The sequence below is a fragment of the Erpetoichthys calabaricus genome, chromosome 10, assembly GCF_900747795.2.
Source record: "Erpetoichthys calabaricus chromosome 10, fErpCal1.3, whole genome shotgun sequence".
NCBI lineage: Eukaryota > Metazoa > Chordata > Cladistia > Polypteriformes > Polypteridae > Erpetoichthys > Erpetoichthys calabaricus.
In genome coordinates this window covers 9,686,310-9,709,120 of record NC_041403.2, presented here as the reverse complement: position 1 = coordinate 9,709,120, position 22,811 = coordinate 9,686,310, and the positions used below count along the sequence as shown (strand labels likewise).

The 22,811-nt window shown below is 39.7% G+C and overlaps 2 protein-coding genes and 1 long non-coding RNA gene across 7 annotated transcripts in view; 2 read left to right on the top strand and 1 right to left on the bottom strand.

The window, feature by feature from the left end:
* Positions 1-22,811, top strand: part of LOC127529390 (uncharacterized) — a 706,297-nt gene that overhangs the window by 157,405 nt on the left and 526,081 nt on the right. The gene's annotated exons all lie outside the window — the stretch shown is intronic.
* The window catches only part of mpl (MPL proto-oncogene, thrombopoietin receptor), a 522,581-nt gene that overhangs the window by 170,604 nt on the left and 329,166 nt on the right, over positions 1-22,811 (bottom strand). The gene's annotated exons all lie outside the window — the stretch shown is intronic.
* Positions 8,230-22,811, top strand: part of tut4 (terminal uridylyl transferase 4) — a 124,021-nt gene continuing 109,439 nt past the window's right edge. For 3 of the 5 annotated variants that reach the window (XM_028810862.2, XM_051932698.1, XM_028810861.2), the window contains exon 1: positions 8,233-8,433. The gene's annotated coding sequence lies outside the window, so the exon portion shown is untranslated. Of the gene's footprint in view, positions 8,434-22,811 lie in introns of all 5 variants that reach the window. The other 2 variants (XM_051932699.1, XM_028810863.2) reach the window with 2 other exon arrangements.

Genomic DNA, 22,811 nt, shown 5'->3' with positions numbered 1-22,811 from the left:
TGTCTGACGGATAGAAAGAGAGAGAGGCACCGTTACCGTATATCAACCCTTCATCTCACGATATTTCACTCACCGTTGAGCTTATTGACTGCCTCCTAAGTGCACGTGTGTGACAACGTCTACATGTGGAAGTGTGTCTGTCTGTCTGTCTGGCCCGGAAGTGAGAGGTGGAGTCGGGGTAAGGCCTCCGCATCCGAGGACACAGAAAACTCGCTTAGCCGCTAATAACACAAGCGGGTCCAGAACGTCAGCAAAACGAAACCTCAGAAGAAAGACAAAGTTGCTTAGCCGTTAACATCGGCAAAACGGTTTCCCTTTTACTTTTCCTCCCGCCGCTAATGCACAAATGATGCGAGGACATCGGCAAAATGAAACCTCCTAGTAGAGAGATGCCCAGAGTAGTTCCTTTCAATTACCTGACATCTCTAAATTTCAGTTTTTTTTTCTGACGATTTCAATTGTTTCTAGGAGTCCGGGCTTTTTACAGCACAGGCTTACACAGCTAGACTTATATATAAATGTCTACGCGTGGAAGTGTGTGTGTCTGTCCGGCCTGGAAGTGAGAGATGGAATCAGGGTAAGGGCTCCACCTCCGAGGATACACAAGCGAGGCGAGCACGTCGGCAAAGCGAAACCTCTGAAGAGTCACTCGCTTAGTGGCTAATACAGAAGTGAGGTGGGCACATCGGCAAAAGGTAACCTCCGAAGAAAGATAGTCGCTTAGCTGCTAATGCACAAATGATGCAAGCATGTCAGCAACATGAATCCTTCTAGGAGAGAGATGCCCAGAGTAGTTCCTTTCAATTACCTGACATCTCTACATTTCAATTTTTTTTCTGACGATTTCAATCGATTCTTTTTACAGCATGGGCTTATACAGCTAGTCTTATATGTAAATGTCTACATGTTGAAGTGTGTGTGTCTGTCCGGCCCGGAAGTGAGACGCGGAGCTGGGCTAAGGGCTCCGCCTCCGAGGAAACAAAAAACTCGCTTAGCTGCTAATAACACAAGTGAGGCCAGCATGTCAGCAAAACTGATGTGACGTTTTCGGCAGCCATCTTTGGAATCCATCAGCGCATATTTATTTTTCTTCTCTTTGTCTGACGGAGAGAAAGAATAAGAGTCACCGTTACCGTATATCAATATCTCTGACTCCATAAGATTCAAATTTGCCTTTTACTTTTGCACGCAGACAATTTCCTGTTAGATTGCCATCTTACACAAATCTTAATGATTTTAATTTTGTCGACATGTTAAATGGTTCCCACAGACCCGAACACAACGTAAATGTTAATAGTGTATTTCACAGAAATGATCCGTATTGTTTAGTTTGATGTATGACACGATGTGATGGCAGAAACCCTCCGAACTTCACAATGATGCGTACTATTTGGTTTGATGTACTGTTTTTCCTTCTCATTTTTATCACTTAATTTTTGAAAGGGTCCTTGACCTGACGTTACTTTCCGGGCTTTGCTGAGACCTGACGAAATCTTCCAAAAGTAATTTTATGAAGTCAGCCCTGAAACGGCAGTGACATATGGTGCTGTGGCTCTGCAAGTGGATGCTACTCGGTTTGGAGCTTAGAAGCTCAACCCTGCTGGGGCCACCACCAGGGGGCGCCTAGACAGTTCCGGAGCCTTGGACTGCAGCACTTCTGGCTCGGAGAGCACCTGGGGCACTTCCGAGTGCACTATAAAAGAGCCAGAGTCGAGAGGAGGATGACATACAGTAGCTTACTGGGAGAGGAGTGGAGGCGGCAGAAAAAGAGAGAAGGAAGGAGAAAGAAGGAAGAAGGGACTGAGCATTATGGCTGTGACTAACTGTGTACTGTGCTGTGAAGTGGGGAATGGGAAATAGAGCTGCCCCACAAAGAAATAAACAGTGTGTCGTTTTGCACTTGTGTCTCTGTGCCTGTCTGTGTCCAGGTTTGGGGAGCTGTATGGCCGCTGGTATATCACACCATCTATACAGAGTCTGTAAAGGTTCTCTGGTCTGATGAAACCAAGACAAGCATCATGTCTGGAGCAAACCAGGCACTGCCCATCACCTGAGCAACACCATTCTAATGGTCAAGTATGCTGATACAGTATCATGCTGTGTGGGTGTTTTTCATCAACAGGGAATGGGAGACCAAACAGCGTTGAGGGAAGGCCGAATGGAGAAAAGTGCTGAGATATTCTTAATGAAAACCCGCTCCAGAAATGCCCCAAACCTCAGACTGGGCCAAACAAACACAACAAATGGCTGGTGTGGTGTTAAGGACGGGCATCCCGGCCAGGGAGGAGCATGAGGCCCAAGAGGAATGACGGATGAATTGGCCAGCTGGACAAAAATAATTTCATTATGGCACGGAAGTGTGCGATGTGGCCCCAGAAGATTTCTTAAATCCGGCTGCTGCCACACATACAGTATATATTCACGTCTGTTCCAGGGACAACTGAAGGGATCTGGTAATGGTAATTCACCTCTGGACCATGGGTTGGTGCTATTGCTTAATACATTTTCTTCTCCTCTGTCTGCAGAATGCAAAGCTGAGACCCGTACCACCTTTGACATCACTTTCACCATAAGCTGTCTTGGACCCTCCTCTTCCTGCCTGGATCCCATATAACCAGCACCTATCCCACCTCACCTCAGTCTTGTCTAGGATTCCAGTCGGAAAAGGCCTGAATAAGAGCACTTGTTGTTTTTTTCCCTCTTTCCACAATATATGGGGATCACATATGTGTCCCTAGATAGATAGATAGATAGATAGATAGATAGATAGATAGATAGATAGATAGATAGATAGATAGATAGATAGATAGATAGATAGATAGAAGTGAAAGGCACTATATAATAGATAGATAGATATTTTTAAATTTTTAAATAGATATTTGTTAACAATTAATAAATTGCATAATAAATTACATTATTGCAGTCAAATTAACAACCAAAATTCAACAACATTTAAAAACCAAGTTTGTCTACTCATACTTTAGTACTAGACATTCATTTTCCGTGGAACATAAAACATCATTTACAGCCCAGATTTCTCTAAATATATCTAATTGATTAATTAGTTTAAAATATGCAAATTCAATCTTCAATCTCCTTTGAAGGAGGACCTTAAACATTAACAGAGCATCAGTGGTTTTCAGATTTTTATCTCTATTTCTTCTTGTTTTTAAAGTTGCCATCTTGGCCTGGCCCAACAAAAAACTGCAAAGTAAACATTCCCTTTTACAAATTCTTGACACATTCCAAAAATATAAATGAGTTCATTAAATACAATCCATCAACAATAAAGCAAGGAAATGCAGCAGTGGTTGTAATCTGGTACAATACAGAAATAAATTATAAATTGTTTCTTTCTGAAGGCAAAATGGATACTGATCTGTTGTGCTAGCGCCAATGGTTTTTAAGAAGGAATTGGTGGCTACTGCTCCATGTAGAATCCTCCATTGCAAGTCCCCAGTAGATAGATAGATAGATAGATAGATAGATAGATAGATAGATAGATAGATAGATAGATAGATAGATAGATAGATAGATAGATAGATAAAAAGGTACTATATGATAGATAGATAGATAGTGTGGGGAACAGCCTGGACACAGACAGGTAGACATGTTGGTTTCACCACACACACGTTTATTGTACATAATATTTACAGTAGAAGTGCACAATCTCAGTGCCTCAGCACCAATCACCCCTTAAGTCCTTGGCCACACTCACAATGCCTTCTTAGTCTCTGGTCCGCCTCCACTCCTTTCCACCAAGCTTCGTCCTCTTCCACCCGACTCTTGCCCATGACTGGAGGGAGGCAGCCCCTTTTATTCACCCCGGAAGGACTCCAGGTGCATCCTGAGGGCTTCCGTAGCCACACCCCTATGTGGCGGAAGCTCTGTCGGCGTATCCGGAAGTCCTCCGGGTGTCCCCAATACTCTTCCCCCCAGCACTTCCGGGTGTGGTGGAAGTACTGAGGTCCAGGGCTCCCAAGGCATCGGGGCGCCCCCTGGCGGTGACCACGGGCCCCTACAGGTTAGAGCTTCCAAGTCCAAGTCCCCAAAGCAACCAGGGATGACGCCCCCTCGTGTCCTGGAGGAGGCACAAACCCTCCTCTGCTCCTCATGGGCATCCCGGCCGGGCATGAACCCCCGCCGGGTACCACAATAGATAGATAGATAGATAGATAGATAGATAGATAGATAGATAGATAGATAGATAGATAGATAGATAGATAAATTTAAATTTTTAGGCCCTGATCCTCCCTTCAGTGAAGATCACCATATAAGAATAAAGTAAGTAGAATTTTCCATCCATCCATCCATTTTCCAACCCGCTGAATCCGAACACAGGGTCACGGGGGTCTGCTGGAGCCAATCCCAGCCAACACAGGGCACAATGCAGAAACCAATCCCGGGCAGGGTGCCAACCCACCGCAGAAGTAGAATTTTATAACATTTAATATGAAAAAGATGAAATCATTTTTAAAAATCAGGCAGGGATTAAATATTGTTAGGACACTGTATGTGTAATAAAACACAATGAAAGAAAAGCAGAAATTCTGTTCTTCTGATTCCTGGTCACCTTGCGAATTGTGTTAATATCAAGAATAAAAGCAGTTTTGAATTCAGTGAAAACCTAAAGTTAGGCACATTTTAGTAAATGGACGGGCAGATGTTATAATACTTATGCAAGATGATGTAGTGGTATTTCAAATTTTTTATAAAATATCCATATTATTTTACAGTTTGCCACTCTCTTAAAAGAGAATACATGGTGGCCTGGTATTACATATCCAAAAACTGAAGAAGTTGACACCCTGTGTTCGCAGTACAGTACCTCAATCCATCCATTCCTTTTGTAGTCTATTTTGAGGATGGAGCAAATGCCAACCTCAAAAGCTCATATTGCTACTGGTTCATTTCAGAGCACTTATGCAGACACTGACACTTTAAGTGTTGCCATGAGACATGGATGTGTGAAATAAACCATTATGAGCAGAGGGAGAATGTGCAACCCTTTTACAGACAGTGCTCAAGAATTCATAAAAAAGACTCCAGAGTTGTATATACACACACATACACCGATCAGCCTCAACATTAAAACCACTGATGGGTGAAGTGAATAACATTGATTATGTTGTTACACCTGTCAAAGGGTGACATATATTAGGCAGTACGCTAACAGTACATTCTTGAATGTGATATGTTGCAAGCAGGGAAAATGGGCAAGTGTAAGGAATTGAGCGACTTTGACAAGGACCAAATTGTGATGACTAGACGAGTGAGTCACATCATTACCAAAACAGCAGGTCTTGTGCAGTTCTCCCAGTATGCAGTGGTTAGTGCGTGTGGTCCAAGAAAAGACAACCAGTGGCAGGGTCATGGGCACTCAAGTCTCAGTGGCGTGTGTGGAGAGTGAAGGCTAGCCCACCTGGTCTGACCCCACAGAAGAGCTAATGAAGTGCAAATTGTTGAAAGATTTAACACTAGCCATGAGAGAAAAGTGTGAGAACACACAGTGCATCGTGGCTTGCATAGCTGCAGACCAGTCAGAGTGACAATGCTGACTCCTGTCCATCACCTAAAGTGCCTACAATGGGCATGTGAGCATCAGAATTGGCCCATGGATTAATGGAAGAAGATTCCTGGTCTGATAAATCACACTTTCCTTTACATCATGTGTGTGAGCGTCATTGACCTGCAGAAAGTGCAGATATCACAGGACACCTGTAGTATGGAGGCCTTCTGAAGTTTACACCTTGATAGGTCAGAGATGTTTTGGCAGCACAAGGGGGACCTACACAGTATTAGGCAGGTATTAATATTGTGACTGATCAAGATTAGGCATACAAGAATCAAAGACAATATACAGCAAAATTATGTGTGGGGGTAGGGCTTGGGGATAATGAGGTGGGGTTAGGAGGGTGTTGGTCATAAACTTTTATTTATTATGAGGATGTTCTTCTTCTTAAGTTTGCATATGCTGGGTTCATATCCAAATGTCTGTTAATGGCATTTTCATTTGATAGCCAAGATTCAACCAGCTCTCTGGCACTTTTAGTACTGGCCTTAAATCTTACTTGTACAGTACATTGTCCCAGTTAAATGTATGTCCGGTTGAAATTGTGTGCATATAAATCAGTGATCGTGAGTCCTTCCTTCTGACGGCGTTTTGGTGCTCCTGTATATGTGTTGCGACCCCCCCCCACCTAATTTTGCTATATATTCATATATATGCAGAGGGTGCACACCTATAAATACCTGGGAGTGCAGCTGGATGATAAATTAGACTGGACTGCCAATACTGATGCTCTGTGCAAGAAAGGACAGAGCCGACTATACTTCCTTAGAAGACTGGCGTCCTTCAACATCTGCAATAAGATGCTGCAGATGTTCTATCAGACGGTTGTGGCGAGCGCCCTCTTCTACGCAGTGGTGTGCTGGGGAGGCAGCATTAAGAAGAAGGACGCCTCACGCCTGGACAAACTGGTGAGGAAGGCAGGCTCTATTGTAGGCACGGAGCTGGACAGTTTGACATCTGTGGCAGAGCGACGGGCGCTGAGCAGACTCCTGTCAATCATGGAGAATCCACTGAGTCCACTGAACAGGATCATCTCCAGACAGAGGAGCAGCTTCAGCGACAGGCTGCTGTCACCGTCCAGCTCCACTGACACCCTGAGGAGATCGTTCCTCCCCGAAACTATGTGACTCTTCAATTCCACCCTTTGGGTGTGTAAACGTTAATGTTATTCAAATTTATTGTCTGTTTTTACCTGCATTTTTATTACTCTTTAATTTAATATTGTTTTGTATCAGTTTGCTGCTGCTGGAGTATGTGAATTTCCCCTTGGGATTAATAAAGTATCTATCTATCTATCTATCTTCCAATTTTTGCTGTTAATTGAAGCCATTATTGAATATGAGGACTTGTTGCTGCTCTCATTCTGCCACAGCATACTGTTGATTTTCAGTTTTTTCTAAGACCACCGTCAAGATGTTTTGGTGACCTGAGCAGACCAACATGACAGAGACCTTCACCTTTCTTTATTTTCAGGTCAGCTGGTCATGTGGAGGTTTGTTTTGTGTCTCATTATTATTTGGCTGCTCATTAAGTAAAAAAAACAACTAAGCAGTCTGAGTCACATCAATTAAAACTAAGGCAAAACAAGTTAATCAGCAGCAAAATCGCCTCACTAATTAGGAAGATGGTTAGTATGAAAACCTGCAGCAACCGCGGCCCACCAGGACCAGAGTTGGACACCCCTGCTTTTGACATTTGGATGTATGAACAAAATCCACATGAGCACAGAGAGAACGTGCAAACCTCTCAAAGGTGGAGTCCACTGATTAATAGAAGTATCTGCATTAGACGCTTTTCTTCTTTATTTTATGCAGCTTTCTCCAGATCTTCTTATACTTAGTAACGTTACTTCAGTATCTGTAACGCAATTTTTTTTCACTTATTTACCCTCCAACTTCCCGATCTTCTTATAATTAGTTGCGTTACAGCAGTATTTGCACTGTGGCATTCTTATTTATTTTACAATCCCTCATTACGATATTCTTATACTTAGTAACGTTACTTCAGTAACTGCACAGCTTTCTTATTTATTTTACAATCCATCCGCCGGATCTTATTATAATTAGTAGCGTCACTTCAGTATTTGCACTTTGGTTTTCTCATTTATTTTAAAATCCCTCACCCCGATCTTCTAATAATTAGTCACGTTACTTACGTATCTGCACTGTACAGCTTTCTTATTTATGTTACACTTCATCCTCCGGATCTTATAATTAGTAGCGTTACTTTAGTATCGGCACTGACGTTTTCCTACAATATTTAACTATCCGTCCTCCCGAACCTCTTATAATTAGTAAGGTTACTTCATTTTGTGAACAGCACAGTTTACTTATTTATTTTACACTCAATCCTCCCGATCTTCCTATAATTAGTAACGTTACTTCGATACCTGCACTGTTCAGTTTTCTTACTTATCTTACAACCCATCTTCCCGATCTTATAATTTGTAAAGGTATTCCTAAGCACCTTCAGCGAGCCTTCTAAACTTCGATGTTCTCTTCTTGTTGTTGTCATGTGTTAAATCATAAAAATGTATGAACGGCAAGATCCCGGATCTTTTTTTCTTTCTCTCTCTCTCTCTCTGCAGCGGTGTAACGGGACACTGGAGACTCGATCCCCGCGCAGCGGCGGGCGGCTGTGTGGCGCTCGGCTTTTGTCCCGCGACGCTACCCACAATGCCGCGCGCGAGCAGCTTGACATGGCGTCGCTGGCTGTTGCTGTTTGTGTGAGGGCCTTGGAAATACACAAACAAGGCGGAAAGATGGAGGACGTTTGAATCGTGTAGGAGGAGGAGGCGGTGGTCGTGGTCAGCGCTAGAAACTTATCAGCCAAGAAGGACGCGAGGGACGCATACTAAAAAGGTAAAACGAGAGACGCTCCGCCGTAGTAGCCGGATCAGGCAAACCACTTTTTTTAGGCGAGTTTTCAAGAATTCGCTAGGGGAAAAGCAAAACGTTTAGTGCGGGGGCTGTGTCTGACGAAGCCCTCGTATTTATTTCATAGTAATTATAGGTATTTGTTTTACATTTTACCCGCAGATGAACTGTACGTTCGGTGCAGGCCAGGGTAAACGGTAGCGCAGGGGATTTGTTGTGTGTTTACGACGGTGCGTGCGTCTGTCTGTCGCCCCAGCTTTAATGCTAAACGCCCTGCTTATCAAACCATCAGGGCATCTGTAGGTAACCTCAGGCGAATTTCACATTTCCATCCAAGGCTGTAACGCTGGGGATGTCTGCTCGGCTTTAGTAAAGTGGCCACGGCCAGCTGCCTGCGACTCGTGTTGTTTACAAACACATACGCGTTAAGTCACCAGCTGCCAGCCGCACGCATTTTACGTGCACGCGAGCTGTCCGAAGGCAGCCATCCGCTCGTGCAAGTGTCCTTAACACCATCGAGCGATGGAGACCCCTATCCTTGAACTTGGCATTCTGCCTGCTGTATCTTAAAGCGCCTCTTCTTCCCAGTGCTCATCGTGTTTATCTTACCTCATTAGAGTCGCGGTTGACGGAGTGTAAACTAATGTGCAACGATCTTAGCGTGTCACGTGCGAACGATTCATTTCCCTGCCTATGGTGGGCTGTGACATAATTAAACCCCTCCTCAGTTTTTTAACGCAGCTGTCACAATAAGGCCAGGTAATTACAGAAGACAGAACGAGTTGGATGTTTACATATTTGTAATATGAAACGTGCAGTATTTCCGATTTTTCTGACCTACGGTTTAAAAAAGCTAATAGTAATTACATTCTTGCTGCACAAGACAGCGTTATTTGAGTATGTTTTTCAACCCTGTTCTTAGGTAGGTAATTTTACTATAGCATGCACCGTACAAATACATCTTCACGATGAACCATAAAACTGCCAAAGTAAAGACATCCATCCATCCATTATCCAACCCGTTATATCCTAACTACAGGGTCACGGGGTCTGCTGGTGCCAATCCCAGCCAACACAGGGCGCAAGGCGGGAAACAAACTCCGGGCAGGGCGCCAGCCCACCGCACGGCACACACACACCCATCAAGCACACACTAGGGACAATTTAGAATCACCAATGCACCTAACCTGCATATCTTTGGACTGTGGGAGAAAACCGGAGTACCCGGAGGAAACCCACGCAGACACGAGGAGAACATGCAAACTCCACGCAGGGAGGACCCGGGAAGCTAACCCAGGTCTCCTAACTGCGAGGCAGAAGCACTACCCACTGCGCCGCCATGCCGCCGCCCAAGTAAAGACATTAGAAAATTAATTCCATTGTTCAAGTAGAATCAAATATTTGTTACAAATATTCGCAGCCATGGGCAGCTACCCCTGTTGGGACATCTTATAGACCAAGTAACAAGTGAGAAGGCTGACTCGACTTTCAAGTGAAAAATTGGGAGTGGTCTCCCCTAGACTTTCTCATGTACTCCGATATGGGAATGGATATTTGAGGTGTAAACTGCAAGATAATAATTATATTTTTATATCAAAGTCAAAGTGAACTTTATTGTCATCTCAGCCATATACAAGTATACAGATAGACGAAATTGCAAAGCTCAGGGTCCACAGTGTTAACAACATGACATGCAAATAATAAATAAAAAATAGAATTAAGATTTAAATTTAAAAATTTAAAATTAAAACACAAACAAGACAAGACATTTTGCAAAGAGAGGACAAAGAAGTAACAGCAATATTGATGTGTAAGATATGCAATATAATAAATAACTAGCAAAATACCCGCGCTTCGCAGCGGAGAAGTAGTGTGTTAAAGAGGTTATGTAAACATATATATGCATAAACATACTGTATATACATAAATATATACATATACACATCCACATATATATACATATATCAACATATATATATACACATACATATATATATATATATATATATATATATATATATATATATATATATACACACACATGCAGACACATATACATATATATACATATACATATTTGTATATCTACATATATATACACATATATACATATATATACATATACATATTTGTATATCTACATATATATAAACATATATACATATATATATATACATATTTGTATATCTACATACATACACATATATCTATCTATATATATCTATCTATATATATATATATATATACACACACATATATATATATACACATACATATATATATATATATATATATATATATATATATATATATATATATATATAGCTGATTAGCCAGTGGATTCGCTCAGTGAGTGCAAGAGAAAAAAATAAAATGTATGTATAAAATAAGTTAAATTGCCAAATTTATTTTTCCACAAATAAAGAGCACTTACAATAACATAGAAATCAATATAAACAACATTAACATCATTATCATTTGAGAATATGAAGTAATATATAAGAAGCACATTGCATATAAATATAAATTATTAAACATTAAAATGTTCTTCTATAAAACAGTACCGTGGCTATTAGTTTGTCTGTCCAGGATTTTAAATGAGCTGTAGCTCGCAAACCGTTTCACCTATTGACTTGAAGTTTGGTACACAGATGCTACGTCACGTCTACTATTCACTTTCCCACACATATGAACACATATGTATATATATATATATATATATATATATATATATATACACACATACATATACAGACACATACACATATATACATATACATACATAGTGCGTTGCAACACGGGCTGTGATTGTTACATGGGAGGGAGACGACAAATCACAGCTTGCCGCTTTGTAATCGGGCTTGTGATTGCTGCTTTGACGGATGTCCAGATCCCACAGTATTTCCCCTTAGGAGAGGCGTTAGGCAAGTGTAATTGAATAGCGGTGGTGCAAGTTATTACTCTTTTTATCTTTATTTTATTTAATTGTAGAATCAACTCACAGCTGCGCGCACCAGTGCGTGCGTGGCGGATGCGTACGGCTGACGTTTTCATTGTCTACCACCTCCGCTAGTCATTGTTGAGGCAGATTGAAGACTTAAGTGCCAGCTTAACTGAAAAATTAAAGAAAACATACTAAGTTTTAAAAGAAATCAGTTTTAACGGGAAAAGATGCCGACGAAAGAAGAGAAGCAGCGGGACGCTAGGGTGAAGAGCTGCTCATTAAGCAGCAAGCGCATCAACCTCTGAGCAAACGAATGGTAAACGTACAGAGAAAGAGGATAAATACTATGAATGGTCATGTCAAGTGTATTCACTCCACGTTATCGTGGAGTGCGCTGTTACTGGTATTTTGATAAAAGAATCTGAATAACATATAAGAATCGTATAAATTATTAAACAGTAAAACATTAACATTTAAGAAGTAAAGATACATTGAGTACTACTGTAGTGCTTTCGGGTATAGTACATTTTTTGTTTGCCCATTACATGCATAAATGTATAAATTTTTTGGTGTACCTACCCAAGAACACGCGACATGACCCGGCAGTTAAAAATTTATCGCTCCAGCAATTTTAACTCTGTTACAAAGTCATCTAATATGGTATTGCAAAGGGCAGCGGGAGCGTTTCTATAAACTCAATTTAAACTTACTGTTTACACCGTGCTTTGAAGAAGCATAGTATGCGACACGTGTTTCGCCGTAATTGTGTGCTCATCAGGAGTACAGAGTTACTGCACTCCCTTACGGGAATCGATCCTCGGACGTAGAGGCGAAGCCCCTAACGTTGTGCCACGGCGTGAGGTTCGTTCATTTGACAGCATGTAGATCGGGGTAATTACATTGCAGGCATTCGTAGTCTGATTCACAATCTGATTGTATGGGTGGTTACCTACCAGGTAACGCTTGTGGTTGGTGAGCAAGTCGGCTAACTTCTGCCACGGTGCCCTCTTTCAGTTGCGAGAAGCAGATCATACAATGGTTGAAATAGTTTAATATATATAGCAAAATCACCGCGCTTCGCAGGGGCGAATATGGTATTGCAAACGGCAGCGTTTCTATAAACTTAAAGTGACGGTTTATACCGTGCCTTGTTTCATATTCTTTTCCTACCTTATCAATTGTGTAATGTGTTTTTTGAACAGGTTTGATTAATGCAAGTGATCACTCCTGCTGCGTTCAGTCACTTCACGTGAGCCACTCTCTTGTGTGATGTTGCGATGTCCACGGGTTTATTTAATGTTAGCTAAGACCCGGCAGTTAAAAGTTTCTCGCTACAGCAATTTTAACTCTGTTACAAAGTGATGCAAACTGTCGTTTATACCTCGTGTCTTCTCATTAAACTTTTATCTCGCGAATATGTTATTACAATCCGCAGCGGGAGCGTTTCTATAAACTTAATTTAAACTTACGTTTTACACCGTGCTTTGTTTCCCTTATGAACATGCTTGTATGCTTAACTCGCTCCGTTCTCAATTGTTTAATTAATTATTTGCTGTTCGCTGTTTGCGGCTGTTCCTCCATTTCCCCCTACTTCGTTCTTTTATCTCGCGAATATGTTATTGCAATCCTTAACGGGAGCGTTTCAATAAACTGATTGAAAATAGTTTTGCATTTACCTTTTTAGTAAAAGGCGAGCTTTTAAGCCTGAGAAATCACCCCGTAAATGCACACGTTTAATTGGACATGTGTTAAAAGGTATGGTTACACAGTATGAAAAGACAGTGAACAACGTCAGTTACCTTTCTTCCCGCGTTTGATAAAAGGTGAGGTTTTAAGCCTGAGAAATCACCCCGTAAATGCACACGTTTAATTGCACATGTGTTAATATGTATGCTTACACAGTATTAAAAGACAGTCAAAAATTAACGTCATTTACCTTCGTTCCCGCGTGTGACTCGTGCTGTAAATGTCTTCCTTGTTTTTAGTTCACGTGATTACGTAGGAGGCGTGATGACGCGATACGTGACTCCGCCTCCTCCATTACAGTGTATGGACAAAAAATATGTTCCAGTTATGACCATTACGCTTTGAATTTCGAAATGAAACCTGCCTAACTTTTGTAAGTAAGCTGTAAGGAATGAGCCTGCCAAATTTCAGCCTTCCACCTACACGGGAAGTTGGAGAATTAGTGATGAGTGAGTCAGTGAGTCAGTCAGTCAGTCAGTGAGGGCTTTGCCTTTTATTATTATAGATAGATAATCCAGAAATGATCAGTGTATGATAATAGTTGTTTAAGACGTGTAAACAATGACAGGTCAGAATGTTTCACAGCAGAAGGATAACGAGTGTCAAAATACTTAAATGTCAGTATGAGATTTTCAGTTCTTTTCTACATGCACACTCGTCTTTGCAGGACAGTGGTTCGCATGTATAAAAGTTCTGTTTTCAGAGGTGGTTGAGGCCGTGTGGAAGGTCCCAGGGGGCAGCCTGGTGTTAAGGAGTCTAACAGCTTGGGGGTAAAAACTCTCCTGCAGCCTGGCAGATCTGGCTTTGATGCTGCAGTATCTTCTCTTGGATGGCAGAAGTGTGAAAAGTCCATCTGAGGAGTGTAAGGGGTCCTGCACAATGCTGCAGACCTTGCGGACACTGCGTTTGTAAAATATGACCTGTAATGAAGGGAGAGGCACCCCAATAATGTTCTCTGCTCTCTTAACTATCCTTTGCGGTCGGATATGTTGCAGTTGCCATACCAGACAGTGATGCAGCTGGTCAGAACACTCTCAATGGTGCCTCTGTAGAACATGGTGAGGATGGAAGGGGGGAAGACTTGCTCGCTTCAGCCACCTCAGGAAGTGTAGTCTCTGCTGGGCTTTCTTGATTAGTGATGAGGTGTTATGTGTCCACGTAAGTTCCTCAATTATGTGCACACCGAGGAACTTGGTACTCCTAACAGTCTCCACATCTAAACTGTTGATGCTGAGTGGGATGTGGGCAGGATGTGATTTTCTGAAGTCCACGATTATGTCTTTTGTCTTGTTGACATTGAGAGATAGATTGTTGTCTTCACACCATGCAGACAGCCGTTCCACCTCATGTATGCTGTTTCATCATCCCTGCTTATCAGTCCCAGCACCGTCGTATCATCTGCAAACTTGATGATGTGGAGTACATACCTCAGTGATTCTTCCTATGAAGTCAGTAGATGGATTGGGAGAGCATGTGGGGGTCATGAGGTCTCTGGAAAGGGGTGTGTGGTGCTCTTGATAACTATGCAAAAGGACGAAGGTCCAAGTCTTCAGAGTCCTGGTGTTTCCTGTCTTGGTCTATGGTTGCGAGACATGGACGCTATCCAGTGACCTGAGACGAAGATTGGAATCATTCGGTACTGTCTCTCTTCGGAGAATCCTTGGGTACATTTTATTTAGCGCCTTTCCCATGCTCAAGGCACTTCACAGAACTTTGTGTTACCATCAACAACAAATCAAATTAATAATATATTGTACAATTATTAAAAGTAAAGTTGAATAAATCTTGCTCTGCAGTTGCATGAATAAAAGGTAAAGTGCCATTTCCGGTTAGCAAAAATGGCCCAAAAGTTGATAGAAATCTACGTTGTGTACTCAATTTATCGTGATTACATACACACACACACAGACATCATTTCAAAAATGGTGGAGGTCTAAAACATCAAGATTCATCAAAATATTGAAATGGAATTTTTGGAGGATTCCTATACTTCATATACGAGAAAGTCAGGGAGGTTGAAAACGTCCAGATTCATCAAAATCTCGACATCAAATCTTTCGACGATTACAATACTTTTCCTATACTTCGTATACGAGAAGGTAAAAAGTGCATTTAAGATACATAAATAAATCTGTAAAATTGTGCCATTAAACAGTGTCTCCAGGAGTGCATACCGTATATACTCATGTTTAGGTTCTCCCGCGGATAAGTCAGGGCTTGATTTTAGCGTATAATTTCCGGTATTTTATAATGTTGGTCATATAAGTCAAATGCGGAAACATGCGCTATTGATCCAAGAGATTACGATATACTAACTCCCACCTGAAAGAGTAACCATGGAGCACACAGCCTTTTCTTTCTATGCATTGTGCCTGCGTGACCACACGGTAATACCCGAACTATTCCGAAGTGACTTTTGCACTGTTTTGTGTTTTTTGTATCTCATACACCTTTATCATAAGAGCATCCCTTATCTACGATGGAGCGTTCGATCAGAAGAAAATATGAAGCTGCTTTTAAATTAAAAGTCATTGAAGTGGTGAAAGAAATTGGTAACTGCACTGCTGCAATAAAATTCGTTGTGTCTGAGAGACTGGTGCGAGATTGGAGGCAAGAAGATGTAAAAAAAAAAATTAAGTGTCGCATTTTTGAACTGGCGTATAAGTTGGGGTCTGATTTTATGATCGATTTTTTTCGGGTTTCAAGACCTGACTTGCAAATGCGAGTATATACGGTAATTTATATAAAATGCAAAGCTGACTGAACTCACTCAATAACAAAAACACTATTTCCTGTTTAGATAAAAAGCTGAAATTTGGTAGGATGATACCTCTAGGTCAGTAGGTACCCGCTAAGAAAGGACATGTCTGTATGTCAGTATTTAGGAGTAGCCCCCACCCCACTAGAACAGCTAAACACTCCAAAATCTCAAAAATGTCTTGATAAATTGAAAATTGGAAAAAAGACAATTAGCTGACGTGTTTTTCATTTGTCAATATTTATTAATATAATGCAAACTTACATGCTCTGTGTAGCACAGAGAGCGTACTTTATGCTTTTCTCGCTCTTTAGCACTTACCCAGTCCTGTTATATGCTGTGGCATCCCCTACTGTTTCTAGTTAATTACAAACCACTTCCACTGTAATTAACTAATTTACTCAGAAAGTGCATTAAAACCTGTAAAATCAATAAATAATTTAACCCATTAAAACACCCTGTGGAACGATCTGTCACAGTCACTTCTGGTAGTGTCAGCGTATTATTTATTTAATCTGATATCACATTACACGACTTCTGGTTATTGGATATGTTAAGTCAAGTGGCTTTATTGTTGTACCAACCAGTCAGTTTTGCAACATACAGTGGCATGAAATAACATTCCCCAGGACTGTGGTGCAACAAATACACAAAAAATAAATAACATTGCCTAACACAAAGCCATAAGACAAGAATAAAAAAAACTATATATATATACCATACACTAGTAAACTATACTGCACAATGCTAGGAAATCCCTAGTTCAGTCCTGGGGTACCACTGTGGCTGCATTTTGTTTTATTTCCATCAGTTTGACAAATAAATGGTTCAGTCTTACTTGTAAATGATCTAATTGATTAGTCTTTTTCTTATATTTTGCATTTAGAAATTTGTGTTACTATATTTACATGTAAAAAATGTATTAAACACATAGCATTTTTTGCCACATCTTTAAATATTAAATTTTTAATACCATATTCTTTTAAATTTATGTTTTCCTGTGAAGTCTACTCCCTTAATTTTATCCAAATACTGATGATTAACTCTTTTAGGGCTAATTATGTTAGTTTTTCCTTTTGTCCCGGGCCTGAATATTTTTCCAAAAAGCAAGCAATAGTTTCACACATAAATCAGCATCAAATACTTAATTATGACAAATGTTACTCTATTTTATGTTCCATGAGCCTCTACAGTGCGTACATTCACATACTTATTACATTCTTGTTTGTCTCATCACTCATAAGCTGAAAGGCACTTTCTGAGAAAAAAAAGCAGCTTGAAGTACTGGAGTGGCTGGTATCCGCAGTGTCTGCTAACTCGCCATGTCGTTTGATGAAGCCCAGTAGCCACGGATCTACTGTACATCTGTGTAGTCTACCCATGGCGAATGTTAAAATGCTACCGTTACCTACATGATCGTGTTCAGCAGTACAATCAGCTGATGCAGTTACCTGTCTTTCATTTTCGATTTCCAGATTGTTTGCATCAAAATCAGAGTTTGATAAGTCAGTCTGCTTTGGCAACGATACACAAAAAATAAATAATATACGCGGAGTATGTTGCTTTGTGCATTCACTTCGTTCTCTTGCCCGATGTCGCTGCCATTCTAGACAATGTTTACTCTGCACTACTCGTGCACACGCAACGACTCTAGCAGTTCTCCAAGCAAAGAGGGTCTGCCTGTAACGTAACAGTCACATTTATCGACATTTACAGTTTTTATCGCCCTCTGTACCTGAATGCAGCACTCCGTCGCTGAGCCAATCAGCAGCACACAGGAACTTAACCACGTGCTCTGATTGGGTAGCTTCTCAGCCATCCGCCAATAGTGTCCCTTGTTTCAATTCAAATGCGTCCCTTGTTTGAATTCAAATGGGCAAATCAACTGAGGAAGCAAACGTACTGTAGACCGCAGACATCCGCGAAGCAGTGAAAAATCCGCGATATATATTCACATATGCTTACATTTAAAATCCGCGATGGAGTGAAGCCGCGAAAGACGAAGCGCGATATAGCGAGGGATCACTGTATTATTATATTATGAGAAAATAAAAGAGCAAAATCTTAAAAAGCAAGAAAAATATCAATAATGAATGCTTGCTTCTTTTCCCTACAAATTTAGCAAATCCATTTTGTAATTTATGGATTGACACAAAGCAAAAGAGAACCTGGGAAGTTTCGGCTTTTTTAATAAAGGCAGGAGTCCAGTTAAAAGCAGAAGTTGGTTGGGATGAGCACCTGCGGTTAAAGTAGTCCACAGGACTCGGTGTAAGGACCACTTAGTTAAGCCTGGATGTAACATTGAAGTAGTGACTTTGCTTTAACATTCAGTGCCATTTGCACCTGTGTCTTCACTGCTCCTCACTAATTGTCAGTATTTGGATACAATTTAGGGAGCAAACACCATAGAAATACGATGAATTAAAAATGATAAAAGAAAGTTGTGTTTGAAGCTATGACAAAGAAAACAGATTTTTGAATTTCTTCCAAATGCAAATAACCATACCTAAAACAATTTTCTGAGTGCAGAATAAGAAAAGGTAGAAGGCCAACTAAGCAATTAGATTGATGAGACATAAGAATGACCCACTTATTTGTAAAACTGGCTGGAATGAAATCCTGTAGCCACAGTGGTAAACCAGGACTGAACTTGTGAACCCCTGCACTGTACTGTACTGTACTATAATATACTAGGAATGGTGCCAGTATAAGGCCCTGGTAGTCTTAGACACCATCGCTTTTTTCATTGGTCCACCCTCTTTTCTAGCTTTTTAATTTTTTTTTTCTCAAATGAAAATTAGCCTATGTTGCATTTGAATACGTCTCCCTTGATTAAAATATCTATTTGTTATAAATTTACACATGAAATTCACTGGTGTTAACTTTATCATTAGAATAGTTAATTTAACTCTTTAAAAGTATTTGGAAAGAACATACATGCCAGACTTGCTGACTGCAGTTGCTGAGCTAGTCACTGTACGGTGTCAGTTTACACAACTGCAAATTGCTAGGTAAATTTAGGGACTGTATGATGACTTTCCTGCACAGTTGTGCTTGCTCAGTTTTCTGATAACCAATAGCATGCTGCCAGGTAGAGCCTGTGCTGTACAAACGGTAAACTGATATGGCAAGTTCAGCTGCAATCATGTCCCTGTTTTCTTTTTTCCATTCTGTTCTGGAATATAATAACATGAAACATCAGACAGACCAGCTTTTCTTCTGTTTGTGTGGTTCAAAACACTGGCATTCATTATTCTTCACTGCTTTTTTATGTCCATTATACTTATGGCTGAGCATTCATTGCTTATCAGGTTTCACGCACACAGAGCACACTCCTATGACTAAGGACAAAATCAGACCGGTTTGATTTTCTCAGGACAAGTTGTAGATTAGTTGGAGTGAGTCACTGGGTATGTTGGTTGAAATGACTGCCCTTTACAGTAGCGTGCCTCCAACTGCCTCTGACTAGCTAGAAATAAAGGCGATAACTGAAAACTACTGGAAAATGCTTTTGGAAGTTCTAGTCTTTTTTTAAATTGGCAAATGTAAATAGTCTTTGGTTCCTAACATGGAATGTAATGTCAGTGTTATTGGTTTGTTGTTGAGGTTTTAAATGAACTACTTGCTTCGCTTGTCAACCCCCTGTGCGGGCGCTATGCGCTAGCCACTTGGCAGATTTGCCGCTTGTGTGTGGGGAAGCAGATGCACAATTTAAACAGATTGTAATTTTCATGAGAATTGTTACATATGCATAATAGAACTAACTATTTTACATTACAGCAAGTAATTAACCATAGTAAAAAATAGTAAAACATGATAAATTGAAAGAAAATTTTTTCATGTTGCGTTAGAGGTGTTAATTACATTGTGTTTTCATTCTGTTTGGCTTTGCAAATAACATGCAAATACATTTTAAACTTACACTTTTACTGTAAAACTTTAGTAAAAACCATTTTTTGAATTAACTTTTCGTCAATATTGCATTGAATTTTGATTCCGTGTTTGGACTTGCATCGTGACAACGCAACGTATAACTGCCTGTGAATGAATTTCGTTTCTTTCTCTTTAATAAATAAACTGAGTTTTTCGAATGTTTGTCCCTGTGATTTGTTAATTGTCATAGCAAAAGCTATTCTAACGGATAACTGTAAATGTTTTAATACAAATAGCATATCAAGATCTCCTTTGGTATCTTATGTTATCTGTGGAAGATGTACTACATTATTGCCTGTTAAAATTTTACACGCCATTGCTGTGTAACTGATCGACAATTTTCATGTTAATTCATTTGACTTCATCGTTTCTCGGTACTTGGATTGCCCGTGTACTCATTTCTTCTGTTGATACTCCTTCGGGATGAAATTCTTCAATAAAATTTGGACGTAATAAGTCTTCTTTTATTGGGAACTTAAAGTTAGGAAAACGTCAAAATTTATAAGAGCTGAGAGCACAGGAACTGTGTCTGTCAAAAGCATTCACACAAATGAGAGGTGAGAGGACTGTGGGTTGTGGTTGAAAATGGTTGAGAGGAGTGCGTGACTTGAAAAAATCTCTTGGCAGTAGTCTTGTCTCGAGATTTTCTTTTATAATAGAGAGATATTAAAAACAAATTGAATCTGTGTAAGAGTCATTTTAGCTGATAAATTTAAATAAAAATGAAACGATGGACCACTTTTCATTTGTGTTATTTGAACAGTAATAAGCCACGTAATTTTGTAAAGGTTGGTTAACCATGTTTTTCAAACTTGTGTTGCCTCTAGTCAGAGTTGCTCGCATCTTTGTAGTGTTCTGATGAATATTTGAGAATATTTGAATATTTGAGAATATTTGAGAATTTCAGTTTTAGTAGGTGGAATCACACATAACTCCCATGAATATGGAACGGCCAAAATCAATTTTTATTGTTTAAAATAACTATGACATCTTCACATGGTGGAATCACACATAACTCCCATGAATATGGAACGGCCAAAATCAATTTTTATTGTTTAAAATAACTATGACATATTCATGTGAAGATGTCATAGTTATTTTAAACAATAAAAATTGATTTTGGCCGTTCCATATTCATGGGAGTTATGTGTGATTCCACCCACTAAAACTGAAATTCTCAAATATTCTGGTTCTTGCATTTAAATGTTTAGCATGTTAGCTAATACAACTAGTGTACAGTTTTTAACAGCGATTAAACAAGATATTTATTGTTATGTAAAAAAAGATTTAGATTCATAATTAATAGATGCTTTTACAATACAATACAATACAATTTATTTTTGTATAGCCCAAAATCACACAAGAAGTGCCGCAATGGGCTTTAACAGGCCCTGCCTCTTGACAGCCCCCCAGCCTTGACTCTCTAAGAAGACAAGGAAAACCCTCCCCAAAAAAAAACCTTGTAGGGAAAAATGGAAGAAACCTTGGGAAAGGCAGTTCAAAGAGAGACCCCTTTTTATAGGTTTATAAATTTACATAATTATGTCCATTTTACAAAAAATAAATTAAAAATGCAACTTCACGCTCCTAAAAGTTACACACAAACAATTTAAATCAACAAGACAAAAAAAAATTTGATGTACCAGATGAGGTTAATTGCTTGCTAGGAGTTTCTGTTCCTGTAGATTAATCATTATCAGTCATTGGTGAGATTTATACTGATGTATTTTTACAGTGCAGAAACATTGTGATAGGAAGTTGATTTTTTTTTTTTTTTGTTTAAATTCATTGTAGCAGTGCTGCATGAAAAGGACTTCACTTCCCAGAAGCCTCTGGATTACTAGGCAGCTTTGGCTTTTCACTTTAGGGCTTGCTGGAAGCAAGAAGATGAAGCACTGGATTTAAAAAGAAAGCTATGAGAAGCCATGATTGTTTTGTGTGTCATTTGGGTTACAATTACCCTTAAAGGATTACAATTTTTTTTTTTTATAAATTTGTGTCCTGTGCGTGGCTTGTTTAATAGTTTTACTAGGGGGCTTCACCCTATGTCAGCGGGCGCTACTCCGAAACCCCTCTTAAACGGTGATTCAATGGGAAACAAATAGTTTTTTTTTTCAACTCCTCTTTCCATGCGTCATCTGCAATTCGCTTGCCTAACCCTTCACCAAAAGCCAGCAGTAGGTGCCGTTGTGAAGAGGGGGCTGAGTGCACCCCAAGGACACGTGGCCGCTCCTCTGAAACCCCTCTTAAATGGTGATTCAATGGGAAACAAATACATTTTTTTTCAACTCCTCTTTCCATGCGTCATCTACAATTCGCTTGCCTAACCCTTCACCTGTTTTTTATAATAGATTTGGTTTGGAAGTTGTTGTGGCCCTCCATGAATACTTGAATCCTCAGATACAGTTATGATTAAGATAATAGGGTCATCACAATACCAAAATTTCAACCTTTGATATGGCACTAAGGAAAAATATTGAAATACGATTCAATTTTCAATACCCAATACAACATGTAATGTAATGCAATAAAAATTTTACTGAAATAAATTGCAATTATATATGCATTAAAATGTAGACATTGATGAAAATAAAAAATAGAAACTAAAAAGTCATTACATGCAAAATCTTGACACAGTGCAATTTTTTGTAAAAAGTAAAAGAGTAAATTCTGTAAGCAATAAAAAGTAAGAAGGTTTAAATCAACAGTTTTTATAAGTTGATGAAAACAAATGCTGATACTGAGGTAGTTCAATGAAATGTTAAAATGTCACAAAATTAGTGCTGGGCGCTATGACCAAAATTCTATATCACGGTATTTTTCAAAATTATACCTTTTTTCACAGGTTTTTCAAAATTATACCAGTATTTTTTTCCCATGCATGAGTGGATGTTAACCACATTTTCCATTGCAATTACTGCAGTAGACTGGCTAAGAATAACCTATTCCACTGTCATGAGAATTGTACATTGTACAAAAAAA